Below are 11,790 nucleotides of genomic sequence, written 5' to 3'. Positions count from 1 at the left end.
AGTAGGTTTTATCTTATAAATTTGGAAAGCAATAGCAATATTTATAGAGAATAAGAGAGAAATCCCATCTAAACTATAATTAAATTTTAACAATAAGCTACTTCAATCAACGTTTATAAAATTATTACTTTAAAATATACTTATTATATGACTACAAAATGTCACCTGATGAACACTTTGTTTTCATGTTGTTTCATTTTTTCATTATGTATAGTTACCAAATTAAGCAAACTAATCAAAAGGTACAATCATATCTCATGTATGAACACTCAATGTTAATACATATTTTTAAATTGATATTAGCTAGTTAGACCTCTTGTACAGGTGAATGCTTCTCCCTCTTGCTTAACTCGTCAATGTATAACAGATGTTTTGAGATGTGATTATCACACAATAAACTATATACACTTGAAGTGTGCGATTTGATGTTTTAACATATGTATATATGTACATCAATGAAATAAAAAAATCATAATAGTAAACTTATTTATTACTTCTAAAATTTTCCTCATGCACCTTTATAATCCTTCCCCTCTGGCCCTCCCAGCCCTGCTGTTCAACTTCTGATTTGTTTTTTCTCACTAAACTTTGCAGGTACATGTGCATATTTGTTAAGACAGGCAAACTCATGTCATGGGGTTTTTGTGTACAGACCATTTCATCACCTAAGTACTAAGCATAGCACTTGATAGTTATTATTCCCGATCCTCTTCCTTCTTCCAGCTTCCTCCCTCAAGTAGATCCCAGTATCTGTAGTCCCCCTTTTTATGCCCATTAGTTCTCATTATTTAGCTCCCATGTATCATTGCAAACATGGGGTATTTTGCTGTCTGTTTCTATGTTAGTTTGCTAAGAATAATGGCCTCCAGTTCCATCCATGTTCCTACAAAGGACATCATCTTGTTTTTTTTTTATGTCTGCATAGTATTCCATGGTGTATGTGTACCAGATTTTCTTTATCCAGTCCATCATTGATGGGAATTTGGGTTGATTCCACGTATTGGCTATTGTGAATAGTGCTAAAATGAACATATGTTTGCAGGTGTTTTTATGGTAGAATGATTAATATTCCCTTGGATATATACCCAGTATTGAGATTGCTGGGTTAAAATGGTAGTTCTGTTTTTAGTTCTTTGAAAAGTCACCACACTGCTTTCCACAATGGTTGAACTAATTTACACTCCCACCATCAGTGTATAAGCATTTCCCTTTCTCCTCAACCTCATCAACAACTGTTATTTTTTTTGATGTTTTAATAATAGCCATTCTAACTTGTGTGAGATGGTACCTCATTGTGCTTTTGATTTGTTATTCTCTAATGATCAGTGATATTGAGCCTTTTATTTTTTATGTTTGTTGGCTGCATGTATGTTTTCTTTTGAAAAGTGTCTGTTCTTGTCCTTTGCTCAGTTTTTAAAGGGATGAATCACATGTGTTGGTTTGCATATGTTGGACCAACCTTGCATCCCAGGGATAAAGCCTATTTGATCATGATGGATTAGTTTTTTGATGTGCTGTTTGATTCAGATTTTTCATAGTTTGTTAAGGATTTTTGTATCTATGTTCATCAGGGATATTGGCCTTAATTTTTCATTTTCATCTCTGCCAAATTTTCATATCAGAATGATACTTGCTTCATAGAATGAGTTAGGGAGGTGTTCCTCCTCCTCAATTAAAAAAAAATTAGTAGGAATAGTACCAGCTCTTCTTTGAATATCTGGTAGAATTCAGCTTTGAATCCATCTGATCCTGGGCTTCTTTTGGTTGATAGGCTATTCATTACTGATTCAATTTCAGAGCTTATTCAATAATGATATCTGAATAATAATTGGCCTGTTCAGGGATTCCATTTCTTCCTGGTTCAGTCTTGGGAAGGTGCATGTGTCCAGGAATTTATCCATTTCTTCTAGATTTTCTAGTTTGTGTGGCTAGAGATGTTCATAGTAGTTGCTGATGATTTTCTGTATTCCAGTGGGGTCAATGGTAACAACCCCTTAGTCATTTCTAATTGTGTTTGTTTGGATTTTCTCTCCCTTTTTCTTTATTAGTCTAGTTGTATTTATTAATTTAGTATTAATTTTTCAAAGAATCTACTGTTGGATTTGTTATTCTTTTGAATAGCTTTTGTGTCTCCATTTCCTGCAGTTTAGTTCAGATTTTGGTGATTTCTTGTCTTCTGCTAGCTTTGGTGTTGGTTTGCTCCTGCTTCTTTAGTTTTCCTAATTGTAATGCTAGGTAGTTAATTTGAGATATTCCTAACTTTTTTATGTGGGTATTTGGTATTATAAATTTCCCTCTTAAAACTGCCTTAGCTATGTCCCAGTGATTGTGGTATGTTGTATCTTTCTTCTCATTGGTTTTAAAGAACTTCTTTATTTTTCCCTTAATTTCATTATTTGCACAAAAGTCTTTTAGGCACAGGTTGTTTAATTTCCTTGTAAATGTATGGTTTTGAGCAGTTATCTTTTTATTAAATTCTATTTGTATTAAACTGTGGTACAATAGTGTGGATGGTATTATTATTTTTTAATTTGTTGAGAATTGTTTTATGTCTGATTCTGTGGTCAATTTTGGAGTACATGCTATGTGGTAATGAGAAAATTGTACATTCTATTCTTTTCAGATGGAGCATTCTGCAGATGCCTGTTAGATCTCGTTGGTCAAGTGTTGAGTTCAAGACCTGAATATCTTTGTTAATTGTCTGCCTTGATGTCTGTTTAATATAGTAAGTGTGGTGTGGAAGTCTCCCACTATTATTTTATGGGAGTCCAAGTCTCTTCCTAAGCCTCTAAGAAGTTACTTTATGAATCTGGGTGCTCTTGTGTTGGGTGCATATATATTTAGGATAGTTAGGTTTTTTAAAGTGAATTGATCCCTTTACCATATATATCTTAATGCCATTTTCTGGTCTTTCTTTTTTTTGGTATTTGTGGGTTGAAAGCCTGTTTTGTCTAAAATTAGGATTGCAACCCTTGCTTTTTTCTGTTTTCCACTTGCTAGGTTCATTTTTCTCTATTCCTTTATTTTGAGATGGGTGTCATTGAATGCAAGATAGCTCTCTTGAAGACAGAATACATTGTGTTTTTTTCTTTATCCAGCATGCCACTCTGTGACTTTTAATTGGAACACTTAGTGTGTTTACAGTCAAGGTTAGTATAAATATGTGTGGATTTTATCTTGCCATTGTGTTAGGTAATTGTGGTGCAGACTTGTTTCTGTGGTTGCTTTATAGTATCACAGGTCTATGTACTTAAGAATGTTTTTGTATTGGCTGGTCATTGACTTTACTTTCCATATTTAGTGTTCCTTTAAGGACCACTTACAAGGCAAGTCTGGTGGTAAATAATTCTCTCAGCATTTGCTTCTCTGAGAAGGATCTTATTTCTCTTTCACATTTGAAGCTTAGTTTCACTAAATATGAAATTCTTGGTTTGAGGATTTTTGCTCTAAGAATGTTGAATATTGGCACCCAATCTCTTCTAGCCTATAGGGTTTCTGCTGAAAAGTGTGCTGTTAGCCTGATGGGGTTCTCTTTGCAGGTTACCTGGCCTTTCTCTCTAGCTGCTTTTAACATATTTGTCTTTCATTTGGACCTTGGAAAATCTGATAATTATGTTTCCTGGGTATGATAGTCTAGTGTATTATCTTGCAGGGAATTCTTTGCATTTCTTAAATTCAGCTGTTGGCCACCTCTCTAGCAAGTTTTGGGACATTTTCATAAATAATGTTTTGAAATATATTTTCCAAGTTGCTTGCTTTCTCCCCATTTCTTTCAGGGACACCAATGATTCATCAATTTGGCCTCTTTATGTAATTCACTATTTCCTGATGATTTGTTCATTCCTTTTTATTCTCTTTATTTTTGTCTGACTGTCTATTTCAGAGAGACAGCCTTCATGCTCTTAGATTCTTTTCTCAGCTCAGCCTATTCTGTTGTTAATACTTGGCAATTGCTTTATCAAATTCTTGTAGTATGATTTTCAGTTCTATTAGTTCAGTTAGGTTCTTTTGTATACTGGCTATTTCATTTGTCACCTCTTGTATCATTTTATTGTGAATCTTAGCTTCCTAGAATTGGGTTTTGACATTTTCCTGAATCTCAATGATCTTCATTTTTATCCATATTCTGAATTCTGTTTCTGTCATTTCAGCTATTCCAGCCGAGTTAAGAGCCCTTGTTAGAGAATTAGTTCAGTCATTTGGAGGACAGAAGGCTCTGACCATTTGAGTCACCGGAATTCTTGCACTGGTTCTCATCTCTGTGTGTAAATGTTTCTTTAACTGTGATGTTGACTGAGTACAGTCAGTAGAATTTTTTTCTGGATGTTCCCAGAAGGCCAAGGATTCATGCAGCATCTTTGTTTGCAGCTGACTTCGTGTCTTTGGTTTCACAGCAGGGTATGTTAGCAAACTACTTTTGGTGTTGAATTTTGTGGGTAGAATACAGTAGGTTAGTAGGTGGGCTCTCATTCCAGTATGTGGACTGTCATTCTAGTAGGTGTTTAAGTGTAATTGCCAGTTAGTAGGGCACAGTAGTTGGGCTCTCATTCCAGTAAGTGTCTAAGTGTAATTGTCAGTAGGTAGGCTCTTCTTTAGTCACGTGTTTTTTTCTAAATTTCCTTGCAGCTGTAGCTGTGCTCCCTCTCAATGCTCTGAAAATGTGGGTTCCTCTCCCACTTGAGAGCTGCAGATCAAAGCCTGGCACTGCACACCACAGCTCTAGATCCTGCCCATTGAGGAGAAATGGGATTGGGAACCTGTGTAAAATGGTCTGACTGCCTTTCCATAGGATGGCTGTGCTGTGCTGGCAATCTGCTTCAGGCACTGGTTACTTTGGACTCCCCAGAGCCTGAAGACAGCAGCTGTGAAGGCTACAAAAGAGCAAAATGGTGGCCTGCTCCTCTCTGTGGGTACTCTGTTTCAGGGAGATGCAGTCCTTCCTGGCCTGAGAACTGCAGCAGGTGTGTCTGGAGCCCCTGGTCTGGAGGTCTTGCCAAGGGAGAAGAAATGGGATCAGGGACCCATGCAAAAAATGGCCACTTCTCCACAGGGAAGTCATGCTGCACTGAGGGTCCACTCCAGTTCTCAGTTCCCTCAGACTCTATAGAGTCTGAAAGCAGCATCAGGGAAGGCTGGAAAACAGTAAATATGGTAGCCTGCCCCTCCATCTGGAACCCCAGTGTCATAGATGTGGAGCATTGGTGCTCGCCAAAGTACACAGGCCATGGGAGGCTGGAATCCCAGTTAAATGGGTCTTGTCCTGTGAGGTGCCATGGAAGCGAGACTGCAGGCCATTGCTGCCCAGCCCCCTGGACTCAGTTCCTTTCCTGGGGGTGTGCAAGGGAGGCTGATCTCCCCTTTTGATAGAGCTGCAGCCATTATTGCCAAGATGCCCAAGGATCAAAGTGAATCTGAGTAATGGCCCTCCCAGGACTACAGGCAACTCTGTATGTCAGACTGAAGGCCCTGGTGGAGTAGGTTCAAAGGGAATCTTTTGACTCTAGGATTGCAAAGATCCATGGAAGAAGTGTGGGTCCTGGGGTCTCCCACTCACTGTTTCCCTGGAAAGGGAAGCCTCTGCTGGCTCCCTATTGCTCCCAGGTGGGCAGTCATCCTGTCTTGCTCCTCCCTTTTTTCCATAAGTCATGTTGTTTTCTTGATAAATCCCAATTTGCACATCTGAATATTTCAGTTGAAGGTGTGGTATTCACTTGTCCCTTATATTTCTTTCCATGAGAGTGGTGCACACTAACTACTTCTAGTTAGCGATTTTCTGGAAAGTTCACATTTTCTATAGGTTTATATAAAAGGTACTTATGCTATGTAAACTTTTTGTCTCTTTTCATTTATAATGATTTTTAAGATCTATTTTGTTCTGTGTATCAGTAGTTTATTTCTCTTTATTGCTATATACTATTTCATTGTCTCTGGATATATTACAATTTGTGAATTCATTTATGTGTTAATGGATATTCCAGTGAATTCAGTTTTAAGCTACTACATATAAAGCTGCTGTGAACATTCATGCACAAATCGATCGTTGTACGGATATAAAATTTCTTCTATTTAGGGCAAATGCCTAGAAGTGAAATGCATGGATCTTATAATATATATGTGTTTATCCTTTTAAGAAACTGCCAAAATATTTTTTAAAATGGTTATATGAGTAAAACTTTCAACACCTAAAATTTATAAGTATTCCAGTTCTTCCACATCTTTGCTAACACTTGGTATGTTTCAACATTTTAATTTTAGACATTTTAATATGGGCATAGAGAGATCTCATTGTAGCCTTAACTTTTATTTTCCAACTGATTATGTTGACATTTAATTATGAAATTATTTGTTATCTGTATATTTTCTATGGTAAAATTATTGCTAAAATATTTTGCTCATTTTTGTAGCATTACTTTGTTCCTCTAACTCCAATTTGTATTCAGTATTGAGAGTTCCTTATATATTCTAAATACAATCAGTATGTGCTTTTCAAATACTTTCTCACAGTTTATTGTTTTTCTTTTAATTTTGTTAAAAGTACCTTTTGATGAGATAGAGATTTTAATTTTGATGAAGTTCAATTTTATTCATTTTTTTGCAGATAATTATTTTGAATTATATCTAAGATATCTTTGTAAACCAAAGCCACAATTTTTCCCAACTACTCTAGAAGTTTTATAATTGTAGTTTTTGCAATTAGTACTATGATCCTTTTTGAGTTAATTTTCATATATGGTGTAAATTACAGATTGACATTCACTTATTTGCATATCAATATCTAATTGTTGTAGCATCAGTTGTTGAAATGATAATCTTTTCTCCACTGAATTGCTTTGAAAAATCTCCAAAATCTATTGTTCAGATATGTTTGGGTCTATTTCTCAACTCTTTAATCAGTTATATTGATCTATTTTTCTATATTTATTTATTATTTCTATATAGTAATCTAATTCCAAATGATTTTGATTATAAGTCTCAAATCTTTTTGTGTTAATCTTCCAAATATGTTCTTTTCAAAGCTGTTTTGGTTATTTTAAGTTTTAGATTTCTTTACCAACTTTAGAGTCAGATTTTCAATTTCTAAAAAAAAAGAAGCCTACTGGAATTTTGAATACAATTTATTGAATATAAAAATCAAGTCGGAAAGAGTTAAATCTTAAAAATACTGAGTTTCCTATTGAGGAACATCATATACGTATCCATTAATTAAAATTTCTTGTTTTTTTCTGGGCAATGTTTTTAATATTTGAGTGTATGCCTTTCTCATACTTGTCAAGTTTATCTGTAAATATTTTACACTTTTTGATGCTATGATAGATTTCATTTCAATTTTTTGGTGTTTATTACTAACAAAAAAAGAATTTTGTAAAAAATGTTGAATGTGTATTCCACAACCTTACTAACTTCACTTATTGCTTCTAGTACTATTTTATAGATTCCATTGAATTTTCTGCATAAGCTATTATGTCATCTGTTTATAAAGATTTTCTTTCTCTAAAGTAAGACATTTTATTTCTTCTTGTTGCTTTATTGTACTGGCTGGAACCACTAATACAATGATGAACAGAAGTGGTGGAAGTAGATAGTCTTGTCTTTTTCCTGGTCTTGGGGGAAGGCTAAACTCTTGGGAGAAGGGGCTCTCCATGTCACTGGTGATATCCTCTTTCCAATATGTGATTGTGATAATTAATACTCAGTGTTAACTTAATTGGATTGAAGAATACAAAATATTCATCCTAGGTGTGTCTGTGAGGGTGTTGCGAAAGGAGATTAACATTTGAGTCAGTGGGCTGGGAGAGGCAGACCCACCCTTAATCTGGGGGGCACAATCTAATCAGTGGACAGCAAGGCTAGAATATAAGCAGGCAGAAAAATGTGAAAAGAGAGACTGGCCTAGCATCTGAGCCTACACCCTTTTCCCGTGCTGGACGCTTCCTGCCTTCAAACATCAGACTCCAAGTTCTTCAGTTTTGGAACTTGGACTGGCTCTCCTTGCTCTTCAGCCTGCAGATGGCCTATTGTGGGACCTTGTGATTGTGTGAGTTAATACTTAAACTCCCGTGTGTGTGTGTGTGTGTGTGTGTGTACATATATATATGTAGTTGTAGTATCAGTTGTTGAAATGATTATCTTTTCTCCACTGAATTCCTTTGATATATATCATATATATATATATACACACACTCACACACACACACACACATATATGTATATATTCCATTAGTTCTATTCCTCTAGAGAACCCTGACTAATTCAGTGATCTTATGGGTTGTGTTGCTTTTGCCTTCCTATGGCTATTGGGCTCTGTCTAAGTTCCCTCTCAGTAAACCACAGGCTGAAAATTATCTCAAAGCAGTAAGAAAGATTAATCGTAAGGTTGTAAGTGTGACCTTGCTTTTCTTTTTTTTTTTTCTCTCATATATCACTGCCCTTCATTTTCTGAGTCCAGTGTTTTGACAACTGTTTTACACACTTTGTCTGTTACCTTTTTTGGTTGTTTTAGTTGAGAGGGAAGATATAAATCCTGTTACTTTATTTAGGATAGAAGGAGAAATTCCCGAACTGATTTTCTTTAAGCAAACCAAAGATAAAATTATTTTTTAAAAAAATAATCAGAATTATTATGCATTCCCAGTTAGTGAAATCAATATTTATAAAATATGTTAATTCACATGTATGATATTATAGATTAACTTCTGTTTGCATCTCTTTTCATGAACCATAATCTCTTAGGGCTATTTCTTTTTTATAATTATTTGCAGTACAGCAGTAGCTCTGGAGTTATGGTTAAGTGTGAAATTTTGTACATTTATTACTGATAATACATAAACAAATCATAGACTTGTATTAAAGAATGTGGTTATTTATAATATTCTCTAATTATCCAGAATCTAAATATATGAATGTGTTCTATCTTCCTTGGATGACTCTTATATATCAGATAAAATAGGGACATTAGAAAAGCTGTTCTCTTGTTTTACTTCAGGTTATCACATATTTTTAGGAATATTTTTGTGATCTATAGGGGAGACTTATAATGTTATGCAGACACACTAACTAATGTAAAAATAACCATTATTTTACAGTAAAATTGGCTAATGCTTCTTATCTAAGTTAGTCTTTCAGATGGTCTGTAAAATATAGCAGTGACTCATTATGCGTTTAAAAAATAATACTTGTTCAAACCTCCTTCCATTATCACCTTAAAGTTATAGAAGTCTCTTTTTTAGCAAGCTAAATTTACAAGAGATATATATTTCTACCATGTTTTCACATTGGTAAATATAAAAAAAAAACTGAATGAAAATTATATTGCTTTAACAGTACTAGATTTCTGGGATATGCAGGAAAGTGCTTTGAAAGTTGTCAGGCAGCATTCATATAATATTGAAAGGAGTTGGTTAGTTTGCCTTAGGTGGACAGCAAGGGAAGGGTCCTCGGGAAATCGCAGCCCATTGCTCAGTGCCTCATCCTCACATAACATAATAAGCAGCCTGAGGAAAAATTCAAGCTGTAGCATCGATAAGGGAACTAGAACAGGCTGTTGTGCTGGAAGACATGCCCACAGCTACACAGATAGAAATCCTCCAGTCCATTTGGATAAAAACTTGCACAAATCTCCAGCTCACTCAGATAAAGGAACAAGGCCTGGCCTAGAAATGCCTTTGTCCTTTGTATAGTCAGTGGGCTCCCAGGAAAAGTTTCTTCTGCATTTGTGGGCATGGGTGCAGGGGGTTCCAGTGGGTTCTGGTGGGCGCTCTGTTTTCCTTTGTTGGACTGTAAGTCCAGCCCTTATGAATCATCACTTCAGCCCCTGATTGGTCCTGGGCCAAGGCCTTGGGCCAAACTTAGCAATGCATTCCCCAGACAGCTCATGGCCAAATTTCTTCCCTTTCCCGGTCCATAAAAACCCTGGACTCCAGCCTCATAGGGAGTACTCCCGTTTGGGACCCACTCTCTGCTGGCAAAGAACTTTCTTCTTTTGCTTTTTAAACTTTCACTCCAACTTCACTTTTATGTCTGTGCTCCTTAATTTTTTTGGCAGTAGGACAAACAACTCCAGGCGCTACATCTTGGTGAATGGGCCAGGAAGAAGGGAATTCATCAGAAGGGAATTCATCAAGAGTGAATGTTTAACTTTAACCCTTTACTTTAATTTCTGAGGATTCTTGTTTATTTCAATCTTGTTTCCTTTCATGGAGGACCTAGCCATTGTGTGGGGTTGGAAGGAAGTCCTAGAGTAACTGAAGATTTCTGGCTGGGGCTACCCCTCAGTGTTATCTGAATGTCCTTAGACTAAGTCCAGTCACTGATGACCCATCAGGATGTCAGCACAAGGACTTCCAGTAGTTTCCTATTGCATTTTCCTTCTTTCTTCTCCCAGATATCATATCTCCTATCCCTGTTTGTTTGTTTGTTTGAGATGGAGTCTCACTCTTGTGGCCCAGGCTGGAGTGCAGCAGCATGATCTCAGCTCACTGCAACCTTCAGCCTCAATAGCTCCCAGATTCAAGCTATTCTCCTGTCTCAGCCTCCTGAATAGCTGGGATTACAGATGCCAGTCCAGCCCCCATGCCTCGCTAATTTTTGTACTTTTGATCGAGATGGGGTTTCACCATGTTGGCCAGGCTGGTCTTGAACCGTGACCTCAGGTGATCAGCTTGCCTTGGCCTCCCAAAATCTTGGGATTACAGGTGTGAGCCACCACACTCGGCCCTATCCTTTTTTTATATACAATGTTGCAGGTGTTTTTGCAAACTAGAGATATAATCTTGTTGGGTGGAGTTAGTTGGTGTCTTAGCAATCAGGAATGTAATACAAAGAGTTGTTGTTTCTGTAACTTCCTAGAAACTGGGCGAAATCAAGATTTCAGTCTAAATTTTCTCCTGATAAGGTCCCTTCTCTCCCTCAATAATAGATATTCATGGCACCCTATGGGAGCAAACTTCACCCTAAGAGTATATTCTCCTCTCCATTTGGGGTGTATTTTCCTTTATATAAGAGCTTAGCATTGTCCAGTGAATTTAAATAGTTCTTTTGGGAGACATGTTAATTTTATTATGCTGGGGGGAATTCTATAGGGGCAGCCTATCAAACCTTAAACCTCTTTTCCTAAATTTTGCATGAAAAGAATTTGGAGTCTGTTTTTACCTAACATTCTAACCCTACACCGCCACCTAGTGGAAATGGATTTTTTTCCACGGAGAGCCTTGTTAGACCTCTGCCCCAAACCTCTAGTTACTCAATTCTTTTTTCTTCTGCATCCTTCTCTCAGTTATCAGGCCACATGTCCTATTTGTAAACAGAAAAAAAACTTCACTCTCCACAGCCAGGAGGAAGCTATCCTGATAAGACAGATCTTAGCTTCAATAATGTCCCCATCAAAATAGGGGCAGCTATTCAATTTTCATACTCTTCTAAGGCACCTGTTTTGCAATCAATTACATTGGAATTTAAACAAAAAATTAATTTTATGTTTAGAAGTTAATCAGTCCCATTCTGTGGGATTTCAATTTTTTAATGCGGCCATAGCAAGGGAAGTTAAAGATAGTTTTAAAAAACTCCCTCCATTAAAGGGTCTTTTCCAAATCCAACTACTATATAATTTCTCCCAGACCTCTGGGGCACCTCTGGTATCTTTTGGGCTGAGTGAGTCTAGGAATCTAGCATGGTGGAAGGCTAAAGTTTTAAGCAGGTAAGTGTGACCACATTCTGCTGACTAGCTTTTCCAGGACCATGGGTAAAGGTCACACTTGTAACCATGGGGTGGCACCTATAATGGTCGCCAGGACT

This window comes from Pan paniscus, chromosome 2, assembly GCF_029289425.2.
Source record: "Pan paniscus chromosome 2, NHGRI_mPanPan1-v2.0_pri, whole genome shotgun sequence".
Lineage (NCBI taxonomy): Eukaryota > Metazoa > Chordata > Mammalia > Primates > Hominidae > Pan > Pan paniscus.
Note: the sequence above shows the minus strand (reverse complement) of the source record.